A 10,591-nucleotide genomic window follows, 5' to 3' on the forward strand; every position below is an offset into this window, starting at 1 on the left:
ATCCTCCAGAGGAGCAGCCAGTGCTCTTAACTGCAGAGCCATCTCTCCATCCACTCCACCATATCTTTTATAAGGGAATACAATTTAACCTATAGCATGATACTTATTGTACAGCACTATCTTCCAAGTGGAATGGCACCAATTTTTTGTTAAGACCAGCTTGTGTCTGCTTGCAAAGCATTACAAGACCCTATCACAAACAAAACAAAACAATGACCACAATTGGGGTTTGTTGACTTTTGACGAGGATACTCTCTCATAGAAGGAGGGGTTGGGGAGGGTAATTTGATCCTCAACTGAATATTCATCCACTCCTTCCAGCTAGTTGCTTGTAAGTCTGCCCTAACTGTGCATGTGCATGGTCTTGGGGGGTGTCAGGGAGAGTCTGGAGTACACAGACTAGGAGAGACTAGGGGAGAGGGGCTCTATCTGTGCAGCCATTATGAAGCCATCACCCATGCTGGGTGCAGACTGTTCGGTGCATCTGCTTAGGGTCACCCATGATCTTGCTTGTGACCCCTCACACACACTCTAGAACTCAGTCTAATAGACTCATTGATTTCCTAGAGCGAGCTTTGGTAGAACCAAACTGATTTGTCATTGGGACATTATGGAGAAGCTGTGAGCATCACGTAGTTCTTCTCCAGGGAGAAAACTCTTGAAACCCCATAAGAAAAGAGAGAGAGAAAAAAAAAAAAAAAAAAAAAAAAAAAAAAAAAAACCAACCAATTATGGCCCATTTGTAACTGTATACATTCTATTAGAGAGACGCTGATGGGAAATGCCTCCCACTGTGTCTAAGCGTCTCTGAGCACAGAGCCTTCAGCTCCCAATTTTATAGGTCTGATAACTGGAAGAATTTTCCATAGCCTAGTGTCTGTCTCCTCTGATTTCATTTCTCTTCTATTAATGTAATGGGGCATGACAAGGCAAGGTTTCCTCCATCTTGTATTCTGGCTGAGGCTGTTTCTAGGCATAGCTAGAATCTGATCTCCTTGATGGAGACTTTCACAGAAAACTACCCAACTCTGTTCTAGGAACCAAGAAGGTCAGGATGTTCCAGCTCACTCATCTTAGCTTCTGCTACAACTGCTCACTTCAAATTTCTCACTCTGTGAAGCCCCTACTGCAGCTGCTGAGTGAGATGCCTGGATGAAGGCTCTGCCCTTAAACACCTCCTGTTCTGAACACTGGGGGCCACACCTAGGTCCCTGAATACTTGAGCATGGTCCCACCCAGCTGGAATAAAGACTTTCAGTTGGCTATACACTGTTTGAATGGTCATCTCTGATGGGCTACCAGTAATGTTTGGGCCCAGTCTCTGGGATCTTGGTGGGACCTCCAAACGTTATGGGTAGACCACCATAGGTGACCATTCAGACACAGTGTATAGCCAATTGAAAGTCTTTATTTTTTTAATGTTTTTTTTTTTTTGAAACAGAGTTCTCTTTGTAACAGTCCTGGCTGTCCTGGAACTTACTCTGTAGATCAGGCTGGCCATGAACTCAAAGGTCCTCCTGCCTCTGCCTCCCAAATGCTGGGATTAAAAGCACACACTGCCACCACTTTATTTTAAGTCTTTAAGAGGCTGGGACTACACTCAAGTGTTTGGGGCACAAGGGATGGGGGAGGCAGCTGACACACTCTTTAATCCCAACCCTGTGTCTGAGTGGTCATCTCTGGTGAGCTCCCTGTAAGATCACTTCTATTACTCAGCATTGAGTAACACTCTTAGAGCTAGCACCTTTGTGTTGCTATACAATATAAAAGTCATCTTATTGGGTATCAAGAGTCCTGAGAGGGTGGGAGAGCTGGCTCAGTGGTTAAGAGTACTGGCTTCTCTTCCAGAGGACCCAGGTTCAATTCCCACCACCCACATAATGGGTCTCATAATGGTCTCTAACTCCAATTCCAGAGGATCTGACACCTTCCCACAAACATACATGCAGGCAAAACCCAAACACACATGGAATGAAACTGAATAAAAAAAAATAAAACTTAAAAAGTGCTGAGAAATAAGAATCAAGACTTAAGCATACATGAGTATATTAGTCAAGGTCCTAAAGGAAGTGATTATATATGGGATTTATTTTCCAACCATGTCTCTTGACAAAGGCCTTCAAGGATTGTTTGTTCACTCCAGGAGAGTAGATGTCTCAGCAGTCCCACTCTGGGCCTGGAGTCCCAGAGAGTTCCTAGAGAGCTGCAGTCTTCAGTCTACATTGGAATCCCTGAGAACATTGGTTCTACCACCAGCGGAGAAATGCCTCAGCTTTAAGGCTACTTATCCAGACCCTATCCCAAAATAAGAAGTAAAAAGGGGACTAGGATGAAACCCAGCAGTAGAACACTTGCCCCACACCTTGGGTTCATTTCCCAGCACCACACAAATGAGTAAACCAATCACTTTAAAAAAAAAAAACACACACACACACACACACACATTTAAACGAAAACCCAGAATTGAGTCTCTTTGGGCAAATTTTTGGATTTTTCTTTTTAAACTACCAGTCTTGAATTAGTCATTGGGGCTAGGACAATGATACTCTGATGGTCCAAGCCTGCTCCTAGAGTTGACCACCAGTGGAGGAGCTTGGAGCAGTTATCACCAGGAAAAGGGAAATGGCTGTAATAGACAACAGGTCTAGCATACTTACTGTAGCATACTTACTGCTGGACAAAAGTCTGAAGGACTGAGCAAACCTTCCTAACCTTGGTCTTCCTGTGTTTAACTGATGCTTGGAGCACTAATAAAATTCAGTCTACCCTTGCTTCCTTCTAGGAGCAACTGTGAGGTCCTAGGGAGAACAAGAGTCACAGTGTCAGTGCACATGGAGGCATTGTGAGGCAGACCCTTGATATCTTTATTTTCAATGGCACAGCCATCCATCCTGCTGATAAAAGGCAGTCTGGGAGAGGTTACAAGGCTTGAACACTGTCACAGGGCCAGGAAGGGTGGAGCTGGCGTTGAAAGCAGTGCCCTCAAGCATGAAGCTATATATAAACTGTAAATAATTTTACAGGCATAAGGGATTATTAGTAACGGCCTGTGCTGTTAATAATAGTAATTTTTTTTAAAACCCTGAAAGGGAAATTCAAATAAATTCAAACAAATGTTTGTTTAGCACCTACTATGGGCTCACCAGGGGCTTGGAAGGAGACATATAACTAACTGTGAAACAGGCTTGCTCTGATCTGTAGAACCATAAACAGGCCCCAGGGGGTGTGGAAAGGGAAGGCCGGGAGGGCTTAGAAGGCTCTCATGGAAGAGGAGGCATTTGAATTGAGCTTTAAAGTTTAAAGTGTGTGTGTGTGTGTGTGTGTGTGTGTGTGTGTGTGTGTGTGTGTGTGTAGGGGGGCACCTAGACTGATCTAAAGAGTTCTTGGATAAGGGTTCAGTCTTTCTATGCAAAATAACTTTCACACCAGCAGGATCTTCAAAAGTGATTGACTAAGTTGAGAGCAGCAGTTACCATGGGAACAGAGGCATGCTTCATCCCTGCCATTAGTGAGCATCCCTGGCTTCTAGCTGTCTAGCCAAGGCCAGGAAGGGGGTAGTGGGGAGTCTGGGTTGCAGTGTCCCTTAGAAGACAAACTGGGCAAGATTGCTGCCCTGAGGGTGTGAGTCTTTAACAGGGAGGCAGGGCTGACACCTGGGCCTGGGAAAGTCAACAAGAAAAAGCCTCTGTCTCCTTAATGACATACTGCAGGAACCCTAGCAGGCCACAAGAACTCAGGGAAAGACTGTTAAGGACAGGATCATGAGTGAGTAACTGCTCACCATGGATATCATTGAGCAAAGTAAGCTTCCCTGGGCCTGCATCAGTCAGCCCCAGACCCACTCAGTCTTCCTTTCCTAAGATCTCCATTGTTCCAGAAGGTTTGTCATCCTTCACACAAAGAGGGGACAGTGTAAGTGCAACCTCGGGTTGATAGGCCTGGCAACAGGAAGGCACTGTGAGAACTTTAATAAAGCAGGCACTGGGGTTGAGTGATGCCTAGGTTCAAATCCTAGCATTGACACCATCTAGCTGTTTGAGTTTGGGTAAATTGCCTATCTTTTCTGTGTTTCTTGGTTTGTTCTTCTGTGGGATAGTTCATAGGACTGTGTGAGAATTAAGTGAGATAGTTGATTTATAAAGAGTCACGTAGATATTTAGTGCCTGGGACACAGATATTCAATAAATGTGAGCTATTAAATTACTGTTGCTTTGTGAGTATGTGTATACATGTCTGTGTGAGAGTTTAAAATCTGTGTTGGATGCTTGCAAATGCATGTTTATATTTGTACATGTGTGCACCCCTACATGTGTGTACCCATGCATATGGAGGTCAGAAGACAGCCTCAGGCTATGTTCTCAGGCACTATCCTTTGTGTGTGTATGTTTGTATGTACTCTTGATAGGCCCACTCACTGGCCTAGAACCTACTAAGTAGACCGCCTGGCCCCAGGAATGCACTTGTTTCTGCTTCTCTGGTGCTGGGATTTTTAAGCAAGTACCACTATGCCTGACTTTTTTTTTTTTTTTTTACAAAACAAAACAAAAACACGGGTTCTGTAGATCAAGCTCCGGATCCAGCGCTTGCAGGACAATGGTTTTACTGACTGAGCTGTCTCCCCAGCTGACACTATTGCTTCTGGTATGAAATCAGAGGTCCCTGCCTCTTGCAGAACCTCCTTATAGTTTGTGCTAACAGACTGTTTCAAGTAAAGTAGACAATGATGATTAAAACAAAGACAGTGCTGGAACCCATTTGCCTCCCATGCGCCTAAGAACTCTTCTACAGAAGGGACATGGCTTGTATTGAATACCAGCCTTGATCATTCACTATAGGTACTATAGGCACATTCACTATTGGCCCATTGAAAATTTCAGAGGAGGAAAGTAATGGGATCTTGGCAATGCAATACCTTAGTATTCTCTCTCTCTCTCTCTCTCTCTCTCTCTCTGTGTGTGTGTGTGTGTGTGAGTGTGTGTGTGTGTGTGCACGCGCGCTTATACACACAGGTCTCTGCAGTGGTCAACGTCAGATATTTTGCTCAACTACTTTCTACCCTATTTTTTGAGACAGCTTCTCTCACTGAGAACCTGGAGCTTGACAATTCAGCTTCGCTGGCTGGGGAGACCCAGAGATCCTCCCATCTCTACCTTGCCATCACTGAGACCACAGGTGTGTGCTAGCATGCCAGTTTTTATTTTTTAAAACTATTTTAAATTTTTATTTTTTTAAACGGGTTATCATCTAATGAGCTCAGGTCCTCATGCTTTATAGACCGAGGCATCTTCCCAGTCTGACATTCTTTTTTACTTCTCTGAAACCGTGATGCTCTCAGGTTGGGGAAATGGGACAGGTTGGAGACTGGGGGGTCTAGAGGATAGTCTGTCAACCTCTTTCTTGGGGAAGCCTTCAATTTGTCTTGATAATCCCACTCTGCTTCTCTGGGATTTTACCTTTTTCTTTGAAAGAATGTGTGTGTGTGTGTGTGTGTGTGTGTGTGTGTGTGTGCGCGCGCGCGCACGCACACGTGTGCATGGGCATGCTCACACAGAAGAAAACTTTGGCTGACCATTGAGGATGGTGGCTTCCAGACATCAAAGAGGGCAGACCCCCGGATGGATAGGCTGGAGGGAGGCCTGAGTCCCTTTAGGTTTTCCTTCCGAAGCTGGCAGAGGCCCTGGCGGGAACTTCTAAGAGCCCAGAGAACAAGTCCTTTCATGTGGCCTCCCTTTGAGCTGGCCTCTGGGTGGGGTTGGGGTCGGTGGGTGGAGGGTGGGGTGCGTGTGGAGAGGTGAGGCCACAGTCAGGTTGGGAAAACAGATTGGGCAGTGGCTGTGAGCACAGGGCACCCATTGTGCAGCAAGCTCTTGCTCTCAATAACTGGCTCTGAAGAGTGTTTCATTGAATACCAGAGAAAGGGGCCATTGAAATGCCTGGGGCTGGGCTCCACGAAGGGTTAACGACAGGGGCTAAGTAGCTGGGGCTCTTGCTGTTCCTGGCTTAGACAGATGTTCCATACAGGAATCCTGACCATTAAGACCCGACTCTGGATTTGGGGAGACCACTCTGAAGGTAGGCAGCAAAGATCAAGAAAATATGTGAATTCCTTCAGAAATGCTAATGGGTATCTCCATATAGGGGAGGAAGAATCCCCCTTACTCCCATGAGCTACACTGCCAAGTAACACTTAATAAGCACCAGGTCCCCTTGTGGGGCTGCCTTCTGGGGACAGTGACCCCCCCCACACACACACACACGTCTACCTCTCCAGGACTTTCTGAGAGGCACTTACCAGGTGCCTCACCACTCTATCCATGGCACAGCCAGCATTCTTAAATCATCCCGCATCTTTCTAATGGTCATTAAGTATTGTAATTACCTCTGTCCTCCTGGATTGCATGGGCAGTCTGGCTAAGAACAATCCCTAAACCAAGTGGCTGAGAAAATCTGGGGCATTTCCTCTTTGGAGGGTCTTTCTCCAGAAGGAGCAGCTGGTCAGGAGATCATGGCTAGGCTGTCAGAGGGCATCAGAAGTGGGGTGCAGCATCTTATACCCAGGAAACCATGCATTGTTTGCAGCTCTGGAGAGGTGTGTGACCAGAGTGACACCTTTGGGATGCAGGCAGCTGTGTGGAAGCTACAAAGAACAGGAAGAAGGTCCATGACTGGGATGGGCACACACACTGGCTTGCTGCGAATAACTTCCAGTGTCACAATGGTGCAGCTCCTCGGTGGCCACAGGACACTTGGAGGACTTGACTGTCTTCAGAGCCCACATCTGCAGGGAGGATGTCCTGCAACTGAAAAGGAATTTCCACTGTGCACTTTCATACTAACCATTCTGGATAAAAACCTTAAAACAACAGACCAGAGGTCGGAGAGATGGCTTCTTTGGTAAGAGTTCTTGCCATGCAAGCATGAGGATCTGAATTGAATCTCTGGGACCCATGTTTAAAAGCTGGGCATGGTGATGCACTTGTGACCTGCTAGGAGGCAGAGCTAGAAGGATCCCTGAGGCTCACTGGTCAGCCAGCCTAGCTGCTCCAAAGAACATGGTGGATAGTGTCCCAAGGAATAACACTGACCTTTGAGGACACACGCATGCGCGCATGCACGCACGCACGCACGGTGAGGCATTTCCTGACTTTCTTACAGTCTCACGTCCCCCATGCTGGGAGATGACTTGGGTGAAGCCCCTGGGTCTGTTATATGGCTCCTTGCTATAGCACCACGATGCTCCCAAATTCCCAGGCTTTTGGAACTCACTTGTCTGATTTTGTTTATTCGTGAATTTCTAATGCTTTTCTGTGTGCCTATGTTACTGTAAAATAGGCAATCACCTCCAGCCACATTTACGTATGTCCTCCAAGCTGTGTATGACACTCATGGACTGGGAATAAAATGATATCCTTGCAAGAATCGTATACAAATTAAGGGGCAGAGGCTTAGAGTGAGGAAGGCTTGAGAGGCTCCCTTCCTAGGCAAGGGATTGAACTCTGCGATACTTCTGATTGTCAGAGGCCTGCTGTAAATCTTGTAAGTCTCTGATATAGTCCAGCCTTTCAAATGCCCTTCAATGAGACAATGTCAGCATGCATAATCAGTATAGGGTCTTTGCCAAGGACTATAACCAGAAGGATTGATCTAGCTACATATAAAATAAGATCATTTTAGCTCAAAGCTGACTAAATATACATATATATCTATCTGCTCCCATGCATGCATGCTGTGTATGTACATGTGTACACACACTCACACGAGCACAGATACAGCGACGACAGAGTCACAAAATAGACTCATTCTGTTTTTCACTTTACTATCTTCCTGCCCTAAGAAGATGCCTTGGAGACAAATGACTAGAATAATGACACTTCTAAGTTGGAAGGACCTTTCAAAGTCCTTTCATATTGCTTTCCTTTTTGGCTCAGGAATCTCACTTCTAGACAGGTGGGCCTCTTACTCCTTTCTTGCTTAGATCTGGGAATGGGGAACTCACTTTTTTCTGAGTCTAACTTCATGGGTGGAAATGAAATCTCTGACAGCTAGGAAGTAACAGAGTTACACCCCTGCCATGTCTGATCTGCATTTCGTGGGAAGATGTTAAGTTTCTTGCAGTGTTTTGATGTGGATGTCTTGTGGGGATAAGGGATAAGAACACACTTATGTGAATGGGAAGCAGCCATTACTTGAGTGAGGTGGGCATCCACGATGGCAGTCACCTAGGAAGCAGGTAGGTCTGGAGGCATCAGAATGTGCAAAGTCTGGCCTGGTGGCAGTGGCACACACCTTTGATTCCACAATATGGAGGCAGAGGCAGATGGATCTCTGAGTTCGAGGCCAGCCTGGTCTACAAAGTGAGTTCCAGGATAGCTAGAGCTGTTACACAGAGAAATTCTGTCTCAAAAAAACCAAACAATAACAACAAAAATGAACGTGAAAAGTCTAAATTAATCACTCAGAGAGTAACACTGAATACCTTAATATTCTCTCTCCCTCTCTCTCTCTCTCTTTCTCTCTCTCTCTCTCTCTCTCTCTCTCTCTCTCTCTCTCTCTCTCTCTGTGTGTGTGTGTGTGTGTGTGGCGGGGGAGCAATGGTGGACTTCATCCCAGGAAAGAGGGCAAGTACCCTGGGAAAGACATAAAAGATAACCTGCTCATCTTGAAAGCCATGTGACCTGGATCTCTACTACACTGTGTGTTTATTTCCACCCTGTGGCCTCTGAGCTTTTGGAAACTGCTGCACCAAATGTTCTGGCCTGGCAGCTTAGTAATGGTATTTAAGAAGGAGCCTTGGGTCTGCATTTATTTCCCTAGAGCTTTGATGGGGAACGATGACTTCTGAGACACATTCTAGGTTTCCACTCTGGTTTTAGGGATTAAAAGAAATATGAATATTGGGAAACAAGAGTTGGGCCCCAGAAGTGTTCCACCGGCTGGTCATCCATCCGTTGCTGATGTACGTTTGTTAAGCAAGCTGCCGGAGTGTGCTTATAAAAGTAATCCCTTAAATTGGCCTGGAGTCTGTGTCTGAGTGACTTTAACCCACAAGAGTCAGTTCTCAGACGTACAGAGCAGAACAATTAACCATCCACAGACACTGAATGCCGACTCTGAGAGGGACACTACACAGAATATGGCAGTGCATCTCATTTGTGTGATTATCCCATTTCACAGATAGAGAGGTTGATAGGGAGGAAAATCAAATAACTTGTTGAGGCCAGGCTCCAAGTAAGTGGAAGGATTTGAACCTAAACAGTATGATGTTGGAGCCACAATTTTGTCCTCTAAAGTATCGTCTGTACATGACAGCCCCGTGGAGATATGCAGTCTGTGATCCTATTCTCTTAGACCGTTTTTTGGGGGGCAGACTAAAACTACAGCCTGTTCACCTTGCCACCTCTTCTTTATGTATGAGCATGGGGGAAGGCCACCTTGGCCAGTGGTCTGGGACAAATGTAGAGACTGCAAAGCCCAGGTCTCTGTGACCTCTAATGACTTGTCGGCTTCACCTTGTCACCCAGGACAACCTTACTGAAGCCCCCGGAAGCACCATTTTAGCAACCCTCCCTTCAGGAGGCTGTGCTTTTCCTGTCCATCCTCAACATTTCTTTTGCCAGAACAACAGGCTGCTTTCCCTTTTGATAAATCTGGTCACCCTAAATATGGGGCTTGGAGCAAACAGGAGCACTGGCCCCACGCAGCCCTCATTTCCAAATGCAGATTCAAATTGGGCTGCTATTTTGGAGGTCTGGTTTCCTTCCATACACAGTGGTTTTCAGTAAGAGAGGAGGAATCTTGGCAGGGAAAAGGTGTTAGGAGGGAAGGGATACCTGGGAGTCTTTGTTCCTAAGATCCTGGCCCTCAAGAAGATCAAATAATAGTCACACAATAGAGGGAAAGAGTCCATGTTAAACAGCTGATGTCCTAGGAGTAGAGATGCTGCCTAAAAGCCATCAAGATGGCTAAGCAGGTAAAGGCACTTGCCACCAAGCCACAAGCCTGATGACCTGAGTTTGACTCCCACAAGTTGTCTTCTGTCCTGGCAGTCTGCAACCAACCCATATAATACACATAGAGAACTAACTAACTAACTAAATAATAAATAAATAAATAAATAAATACAGCTTAATAAAAATGGAAACTTATGCAGAGCCACATCAGGGTCCCGATCCCCTTAAAGGACAGTGTCCAAAATGACAGTCTGCGGTTAGCTCAGGCTGGGTGCTGTCAGGGAAACTGGAAGGATTGCTGGAGGAGACCAACGCCTACTCTCAGCATTCCTCAGAAAGCTGTGAAATGGGTTTCTGTCGGCCAGGAAGAGCCGCTTCCCTATTTCCCCTTCCTGTGTCCAACCGGGTATCTGGTTCCCTATTGGCATGTGCCTGCAGTATGTATCAAAACTAATGCTAACCTCCAGGCTCCTTTCCTCCCCAGTAACACATACTGTCACCAATATCAAAGTTATGGGACTCTTCCGGTCCACAAGCCAGTTCCTGGCTCTTCTTACCTCCCCCCACTCCTCCCCCACTATTTGAATTCCCGGGCTGCTACAGTCTACACCCCCCCCTCCAGGTTTCCTTTATAACAAATA

Source organism: Phodopus roborovskii, unplaced genomic scaffold (genome assembly GCF_943737965.1).
Source record: "Phodopus roborovskii unplaced genomic scaffold, PHOROB, whole genome shotgun sequence".
In the NCBI taxonomy this organism is placed as follows: Eukaryota; Metazoa; Chordata; class Mammalia; order Rodentia; family Cricetidae; genus Phodopus; species Phodopus roborovskii.